The sequence below is a fragment of the Scomber scombrus genome, chromosome 14 (genome assembly GCF_963691925.1).
Source record: "Scomber scombrus chromosome 14, fScoSco1.1, whole genome shotgun sequence".
Classification (NCBI taxonomy): domain Eukaryota; kingdom Metazoa; phylum Chordata; class Actinopteri; order Scombriformes; family Scombridae; genus Scomber; species Scomber scombrus.
In genome coordinates, this window is record NC_084983.1 from 20984729 (window position 1) to 20994841 (window position 10113).

At 34.2% G+C, this 10113-nt stretch overlaps 1 long non-coding RNA gene across 1 annotated transcript; it reads right to left on the reverse strand.

Annotated features, from left to right (window-relative positions):
* Window positions 1-2408: 2408 nt before the first annotated feature.
* On the reverse strand, window positions 2409-8398 carry LOC133993642 (uncharacterized). Its single transcript, XR_009927071.1, has 3 exons — window positions 8310-8398; window positions 7862-8151; window positions 2409-2427 (listed from the first exon to the last, which is right to left on the reverse strand). It is a non-coding gene; the product is annotated as an uncharacterized LOC133993642 (long non-coding RNA).
* Between the last annotated feature and the right edge of the window lie 1715 nt (window positions 8399-10113).

The window sequence follows — 10113 nt, forward strand, 5'->3', positions numbered from 1 at the left end:
TTATTTTACATTTTGTATGTAACAACTTAATAGAAAATGTCATCTTTGGAAATACCTGGAAAAGCAACAAAAAAACCCACACTTTACTGCACATCTGTAAATGAATTAAAATCAATACAAAGTAAATTAATTGAATTGTAAAATATGCATTAATAAAGATTAAGGCAATGTCTTTCACTTACCCTCATTAACATTCATGGGTTTCGTGTTTTACTTAGATATCTTAGACAAACACACAGAGCCATAAGGAGGAGCAGGGTGGCAACGCTAGTTTTCAAAGCTATGGTCAGAACAGGGCAGCAGGAAACACAATCTAGAAAAACAAATATCAAACCAAATTAGATACTGAGACTGGCACTGATGTGTCAGTCTCAAAGCTATCAATAATCAAATATGTCTTGTACACTTTTATCTTACATCAAGTGTTCAATGGTGTGTGTAATTATTATTATTCAAATCAAAAGAGAGCTTGAGATTGTTATTTCCAATCCACAAAACTAGTGATTTGCAGTATCAGTTAGTGATTTTTTTTTCTTTAAAAAAGGAGAATAGTATAGTTATACTAGTAAGGAATGCAATTAAAAAAATATTGAATAATGTATTTACATTTTTTGGAATAAAAAAGTGAAATAGTAGTGAAGAGCTGATATTATAGAAAACACTGTACCTTTGCAGCTTTTCAGGTGAATGACCTTTTCATCTCTGCTAACATTGTTCCAAACACGACACACCAAGTTTCCTGTCAGCAGACCAAATAAGCTGATGCTCACATTCGAAATGTGGGCTTTGTCTTGTTTGTCTGTAGTCAAGGATTGTGTGTCCACTGTCCAGCTTCTCTGGGACTGGATGGGGGTTCTGGTCTGCATCAGCAAGAGATGGTCCAATCTCAAAATGAACCCAATTTCATCTCCCTCAGAGGAGCAGCTGACTTCCATTTGTTCTGGTGACAAACACGTCTGAAACACAACTGGCTCTGTCACAGTAGCTGGAAGACAGCATAATGTCACACAGTCACATATGCAAAGTAAAATTCAACTCTGAAAACTGTCATGTATTGTGTATATTCAGATTAGTGATTTCAGACACAACTTCCAAAGTGCACAGAGAAGGGAAATTAGTCTAAAAAGGTCAAAGCTCCAGTAACACTTGTAGTATATAGAACAATTAACAGTAATGTTTTTATGTCTATACTGTATATTGTCAGCTATAGACAATATATAGACTCTTAATGTATATATATGGGTTATGGGATATGGGTATCCCTAACCCATACTATGTGCAATAACTTCTAAAATGATGTTAAACTTTTAAAGCCTATTAAATAGAGATACGGGTATTTAAAAAAAAATCTAGATTTAAGATTATATAATAGAAATACAACATTTAGTATACAGGACACATCCACCATCAAATATTGGAAACATCTCTCAGTATAATGAAAAACAATTTAATTACAAAACCTGAAATATTTTCAACTAAAACAGAATAGTATAATCTTGATAGAACTTAGCTCAGTTTATCTAATACACTGCCCAAGTATAATGCCTAAATATTTTTAAAGTACCTCTAAGTCTTGCAATTTTAATAAAAGGTATTACTTCCATAAATTCAAGTTATATGCTTAAAATAGAATGCACTTAAGAGCCGATTGTATGCATAATACCGTTAGATAATAGTATACGTCACAGTATGTGAAGTGAGTTACACATTCTAAATTCTATTTATATTTATTAAATGCAACATTTGTATTATAGCAATGCACAGCCTATGTAGGTAAGCAATTTTTGACACAGGCATAATAATAACTCATAAGTGTAATGAAGAATTTTTTTGTCTATGGTTAACCTCATCAGTGGAGAAAGTGCCGAGGAGTCCAGGATTTCTTACGCTGAAAATGTTCATTGAAGCTTGGCCAAGGAGAATCAAAGTATCATCAATACACCCGTCTGATACACGATGCCACCACAATTCTGAGGAAACTGTCCTCCGTGGATAGTCTTTAAGCCTTCATAGATAGTACCACGAATACTCTATGCCCATAAATGGCCATACACAATGCATCTTTAGTGATGGGATTTGTCTATTGGTTCGTTATTCTACAAACACAGAAACACATTTACCCATCTGTGTGTTTAGGGTCAGACAGTATCCTCTGACCTTGCCACAGCAATGCTGCGCCGCCATTATCAAAGTGACTCCTGCTTTCTCCAAAATACTACAGATAGTTGCCTTCACTGTCTGTGGAGGAAAGAAACATTAGCTCTCTCTGCCAAGATGATAGTGCTGCCTTTCCTACAGTATGACCTCAAGGCCCATGCTTGACCATAAATATACAAGTACTGTACATTGGTACGGAAAATGGTTTACATTTTATAAAAGTATTTAAATGAATTCTACTAAAATCTTACCTTGTATTTCTAGATGCATCTGGATTTTCTCTGATAATTCACCAAGAGTATTAAACAGTTCCCACTGGTAATCTCCAGAGTGTTTCTTCATTATATTATCCAGCCTGAGTTTTCCATCGATGATAAATGCACTGAGACCTTGGTTTCCCTTATCTAAAACTACCTTATTATTTACTATGTTTAAAACGTTATTCTTATCTTTTTTCAATGTTATCGTTGTTGCAGTAGTGGGCAGATGAAAAATCAATGGCTCTCCAAGTGCTGCAACACACTGCTGAGCTTTAGTTGTTTCAGATACGTCACATTCCATCAAACCTATAGGAACAAACAAAAACCTTTTTTTTTTTTTTTCAAATAGCTAACAGTGGTTTCAGTCATATACTGACTGATATAATATGATACAATAGTTAATTTTAATTACTTATAATATTGCATCAATAAATGTTTGAATATGTTGTTCAATTCTTAAGTGCAAAATAGCCATAAAGTGTACCTATTGCTGTTAGCACCAGAGCTGTGAGGATCATGTAGATGAAAATCATTTTTCTGTTGAAACACACATCAAACTTTTAGTTTTACTTTAATGTGCTTACATAAACATTGTTCTTTGACAATATATATACACACACCATGTTTGGAATAATTGCATACTTAAAAGATTGTTTTGGTCATAAGAATTCAATGTCTTTTAGAAATTGTAAAGGTCATGTAAGAAGTAATGACATTTTACACTTTTTTCTCAAGTAACTGGCTCAAAAGTTAAAAATCACTCACCACTTTTACAATGGGGTGTCTTCTTTGTGGCTTGTTTACTGATCTGTGAGCTTTCCGCTGTCAGCAGGAGGGTTTGTTTCTGGTTTTGCTGTGAGGCGAGACAACAGGAAGCAGTTATTAGCTCTTAGCGGAGTATGTCTGTACCACATTGTCTTTTATTCTATTTGCATTCTCTGAAGTTACTAAGGTTTTTGTAACATTAAGACCAAGTTTCTCAAGTTAAAAGCACTGGGCCATGGCAGTGTTTGGTACACAAAGTGTGTATGTCTGCATTAGCTCATATTTCTGAACTATCATGCACTGTCTGTCCTGTTCCTGTCATTATGTAAATGACTACTTACCTAGATGCATCTCTGAATGTACTTAACATATTATTTAGGAGATTATGGCACATGTTTTTTTTTTAGCTATCAGGAATACTACAGACAATTACAGCATATAGCCAAAGCCCTTAACCACTTTAAAAGATTATACCTGATGATGATAACACCTTTTTTAAATGCAGTATAATGAAGGAAACATCATGGTATTTCTGATGTTAACACAACAGTTCCATGCAAAATATTTGCTCACAAAGACACAGGTGCAGCAACTTAAATGGAAGACAGGCATTTTTATTACATTTTGCATGGTTCTTACACCCTTGTTCTGTATAAAAACCTGTTGTGTTAATATCACTCAACTCAGCCGAACACATCTTAATTTCGTTTGGGATTAATAAAGTATCTATCTATCTATCTATCTATCTATCTATCTATGAAGGACACAGCAAAGAGATGAACACTTCCTGCCTCTCAACACACCCTTTTGGTCTTTATATTGACACCATGTTATTTAACATGCTCTTCCTTTAGAGAAATGTGAAAGGAAATAACATCTTTGGTGTGATAATCTAATGTGTGAGGGTCCGCTACAAACCACAGTTAGTTTCCTATCTCTCAGCTTCAGCCACGGCATGAGACCTGTGTCAAGAATTGCAAAGAAAGACACGTGATCATGTTGTGGTGAAGTAGCTGCATGTGAGAATCGACACACTGAATACTAAATAATCTACAAATGACTTGAAGCTGAATGCTTTTCTCAAATTATCAAAGTATGCAATGTGATCTATTCAGAAATAACATATGTAATGTTAAAATGGACAGGCTTAAAACTCTCACAGGAGAGACTCACTTGACCTCTGCTGTGAGCATATAAATAATCAAAATTAGTGTTAAGTTACAGCATCGATATTTGAAACTTAACTACAAAAATATCTGAGTGTGGCAATTAATTACTGTTGCATGAAATGTTTATGGCAGCAAAAATTGGAAACGTCTACTTTCCAAACTGCACAGGAGCCTCTATGTAGCCCATGTGGACTGAAACTGTAGGATGAGACTGTAACATGATGTAGCAGTTGGAAGGTGGAGACAGTTTGTCCATCAGTCCTGTATCTGAATAGCCACACTGAAATTCAAAAAAACGTTACTACAAATTCAAAGTATTGTTATGATTTTGTGCCATTACTTTTATGTTGTCACATGTTTGGACAATTGGCTCCATCTTGTGGTAAAAATAATCCGTACATTGCTTGGATCTTGCGCAATACTATATGTGTGTACATTTTTTGCATTGATTGTTGTTTCAATTGATTGTTATATCCCTTTTTTTATATAAATTATTATGATTGACTGCAACACTGGGATGTTATACAGTACTCTATCTTTCTTCTACTGGTATTGTACTCTGCTTGTCCCTGCAACAGGAGTATGTCCTACAGATGTCACTGATGAGCAACATGTTTTGTCATTAAAATACTATTTATTAATTACACGCAAATCTCCACTTGCTTTTATTACTGGCACAGAAACTGAAGTTCAGTTTGTTTGATGATTAGTTTGAAACCATTACAAACAAATTAAACATTTTAAATTGTTATCAATATGTTTTTTTATTATTTGAAAAATACATGTAAAATACTCAAGACAAACCACTTTAAAAATGTACACAATACAACAAAATTATGAATCAAAAACAGTCAATTGGGTCTCATAAAAGCATGGTTATATCTGAGATTCAAATACATGGATACTAAAAAAGACTCCACATTTAAAATTGTAACTGAAAAATCAATGGAAAATAATACTCTTCTTGTTTCCTTTGAAAATAGTCTATAGTGCAATATAGATATGGTAACTATTATCTTAATCACAACAGGTTAAAATGTATTTCACTCATGGTTCAGGTTTAGGCCTGGGCTGGTGACTGAATTATTGTTTTAGAAGAAAATGATCTGTTATTCTGATATGCAGTGGGTCACGTTTTCCTTGTATTCTTCATCACCCTAACATCTGAGTAGATAATTTCATGGTCAGAATTACCTGGAAAAAGTAAAAAACATATTTAAAAAGTATCATTGAGAGGTAGTCTTCTTTTGTTCTTATGAATTATACTATTGCTGTTTGGAAATGCATTTGATTCTTTTCAAATCAGTCCATACTCTTTATCCTAATGCTAGTGGTAGACTATAACATTAATCAAATTAGAATTAATGATCATCATGATGTACTACTTTTTGCATGTCAATTTTCATGGTGCATTTATATGGACATATCACAACAGCTACCTCAAATGCAGAAAAAAACTTTCAAAAATATATAAAACTAACTAGGTAACCTACATGTAAAATACTACAGTGGCAATGTGATGTTCAGGAATGTCAAGTACGCTTTGTGAAATATCATTGGATAACATTAAAGCATGTCTTTGACTTACCCTCATTAACAGTCATGGGTGTTGTTTTCTTCTGTACATATTTTAGTCCAACACAAAGAACCACATGGAGAAGCAGAGTCACAACACTAGCTATCAAAACCACAGTCAGAACAGGGAAGCAAGAACCACAATCTAGAAAACAAATATAAACCAAATTAGATATCATGATGGCCCTGATGTGTCAATTTCAAAGCTACCAATATGCTTCACAAATATTTCTTATCCATTTTTATTTTATGTCTGTAACGTCTAATTCCTGAGTTTGTTTATTCTTATATCCTGTTTTATTTTGGATTCACCTTTTGTGTCTTGTTTCAGAACTTCCCTTCCTGTCCTTGTGTGTGATTACCTTCCCCACCCTGATTGTTGTCACCTGTGTTGAATGATCCCACCTTCTCTTGTGTATTTAATCTGTGTGCTCCCCTTTGTCTCTGGCAGTTCATCTCAACTGTTTCTGTAAGCATCCCAGCCATTTCCTTGTGTCTTGGATCCTGTTTTGTTTTTTGACCTTGTGCTTCAATTAAACTCTTTAGATTTTTGAACCATGAGTGGGTCTACCTTTTGAGTGCAATTGTATAGTCGGTCATTACAATATCAGGTATTCAGTGGATGTGTCATTATTATGAAATCAAAAATAATTCCATAATCAGAGGAGTTTGGGATGGTTACTTCCCACCCACATGACTAGTGATTTGCACTATTAGATCTTAAAGAAAAGAAGTATAGTTGTATTTTTAAAGATAATTTGATTTTAAATTTAACGTGAAAATGGAAGAGCTGATATTTAGAAAACACTGTACCTTTGCAGCTTTTCAGGTGAATAACTTTTTCATCTCTGCTAAAATTGTTCCAAACACGACACGTCAAGTTTCCTATCAGCCTACCATATAAGCTGATGCTCACATTTGAAATGTGGGCTTTGTCTTGTTTGTCTGTTATGCCAGTCAATAATTGTGTGTCCACTGTCCAGTTTCTCTGGGACTGGTTGTGGGTTCTGGTCTGCATCAGTAAGTGATCGTCCAAACTCAAAATGAACTGGACTTCATCTCCCTCAGAGGAGCAGCTGACCTCCATTTGTTCTGGTGACAAACAAGTCTGAGACACAGCTGGCTCTGACACAGGAGCTGGAAGACAAACACATTCACTGTATACACTATGTATAAAACCTAGTCCAATGTTAAATTGACACATGATCACATCTGTTAATTATGGAGCTGATATCTTTTCCCATTTCTATTTTGATTGTTGGAAAAAATGTTGAGGCGTAGAACAATTTAGCTGCTAGTTGCTTTTTTGCAGAGACAACAGGATTAGAGTTATTAGACTGTTCTCAGTGCATGTTTGAGGACTATTTGTGCACAGTATAACAATTCCTGACTAAAATATAAAGGAAAACTGAGAACACTGATGACATTTTGAGAGTACTGAATGAAACATATTGACTCAAACCCAGTGGAGCACATCAATTGGAAACTTGGATGCATGTCCTTATATCTTTGTTGTTTCCCTCTCTCACCTCTCTCCTGCACCTGAGACCAAACACTGCTTGAGCTGTTTATTTTCCCACAAATATAGTTGTGCATATAGTGATCAAAAACATGTTTATGATAGTAATCAGTCTAAAGATGTGAGTATAATAACCTGTGAGTATCTCAAACAAACATGGATAATATCTTGTTATGACATGATAAGGATTGTGTTAAAATAAGAAAAGTTTAACTGCTGTACAATCATATATATATATTTGTTTTATTGATTAAGACAAATATTTAATAAGCACCCTTTATTGTCTATTGGCCTGTTAAAATGTTTTTTTTCCTTTTAGAAATGCAATAGATATTTTGTCATGTACAATTGGTAAAGAACACACTTTTAGTTTCAGATTAACTTTTTTTTCTCCTACTGTTTATATCTAGATCCACCTTCACTACTTTCAGTAAAGTACCATTCGATCCAAATTCTTCCATCTGGTAAACCCCAGAGGGCCTTTTTGTTGCATTATTGATTTTGAATATTTGATTGGTCAAGACTCCAGACTCATTGTAAGTCACTTTCTGATTTGTATCTCTTTTGAAAATGTGATATTTGTCATCCTTTGTGACCTTAATCTCTGTATTTGCTGTGTTTGGAATATTAAAAATCAACGGCTGCCCCACTGCTCCAAAACACTGGTGAGCTCCAGTCAGTTCAGACAAATTGCATTCCATAAACCCTAAAAGAAAATGATAACAAATAACATCATTTATAGTAATTTGTCTGTAGCAATTTATTTTGGGTGTAAAGGAAATAATAGATAACTGTGTGTTTACTCTAAATAGAACATTAAATCATGTTTTTATTAAATTGACATATTTTTACACTGAAGTGTACCTTTTGCCAGAGCTGTTGATGCCACAGATGTGATGATCATGTAGATGGAGATCATTGTTTTCAATGCTGTCACACAAAAATCAGATGTCACTTTAAATGTTAAATGTGATTTATATTTAAATTGTATTTATATACTTTATTTACTAAATTCAAGGTCAGTTGTTAGTTGGAAGGTAAGAAGTCCATTCTAATAAAGATTCAGCCTGAACAATATGATTAGCATGTCTGGATTATCACTTTTCATAATCAGGCAGTTTTAATATAAGTCATACCCTCCCAGATAATATACTTCTACAAACTAAGCTAAATAAACTAAATTATGAAAATATTAATGAAATTCTGTTTGAACTCATTTCAGGATGTGTAAATTCAAAGTCAAATCTTTCACTCACCACATTCACAATGGTGCGATGTCTTCTTCATGGCTCTTAAAAACTGAACTGAATTTTCTACTGACAGCAGGCTGGTTTATGCTCTTCTTGTCTTCTTGCTGCCTCTTTGTATAAGGTTCAAGGAAGCAGTTATTGTTGTGTCACCCACAACCTGCCAGTGAACACAATATACAAAAATACATACCTTGCCTCCTTTTTAAATAAAGACTGCTGACATAAATATGTTTCTCAAGCTTGAAACATTGTTCAGTGCAAGCTTTCAGGTTGGTTTGTTTTTTTTGCATTTAGTTAAGTATATTTAGTTTAACATTACCATGTCCTACATGATGTGTTCCAGACATTACGTGGATGGCTCAGTTCACCTGAGACATTTTCTAAATATAGTTGCAACATGTTATATATTTGTAAAAAAAAATCTAATCAGCTACACTGGAGCAAATTCTGCAGCCCAGGTAATTATAAGCCATAACCTGCATATCTAGTGTATATGTGTCTACAGAGGAGAATCAAAAGGGATTCACTAACAGACAAACACACACATAACGACAAATTACATAAAGAAAATATTCAATTTCATTTTTACCTGACTGTGCTGTATTTGCATAAATGATGTGGGGAAACAAGGGTAAACAGTTTTTATTTCTATGTGGTGACAACATGTTTAAAAAAAAAAAAAAAAAAGGTCTTTAAGTCTATACTTTGTGATTTTTAGTATTCTCCACAGTGTGAAAAAAGTGGATTTTCGGTAGCACTGTGTAGTGGACACAGGAAGTGTTCTTTAACCCCTGCTTACAATGTTCGACAAGAACCGAGGTCTGAAAACATGTACGTGCTGTGCGTGGGGATGCGGGTGCCTGTTCAACATTGCTTGCAGGTTTAATTATATTATTGCAATTAAACACTGTTTGCACCTACTTCAGCCATTTTACTTGATTTACTACATAATTACATGTAACTAAGCATGTACAGCTGGTGATGTTCTTTTTCTGGGATGTGTGGTTAAAATAAACATCATACGATTGTATTATTTCTGTTGTCCCAGTTGTTGCCTTTCAATCACAGTCTTCTTACTAGTAATATTTAAAATGTGCTTTGTTCTGTAATACACAGAGGGGCAAGTGAAGCTAGAAACTAAAACAGAGTTTCAAGTCAGTTTTCTAACCATTTAGAAATACAGCTGTTAACAGTGTATCCTCTTATGACACTGTAGAAGACTGACGTATTTACACTGAGGTGTGAGTTCTGATTTTAGCTGCAGACACAGCTTTACAAAAAGCCTCCTTTTGTGACATCCTGTATCTTTGTCAAAGAGGCACCGTTAAACGTATTTTCCTCATTAAAGGACACAGCATATCACCACATTTCGAATGTCTTTACAGTTATTTAAATGCAGAATATTTACTCATAAAGGC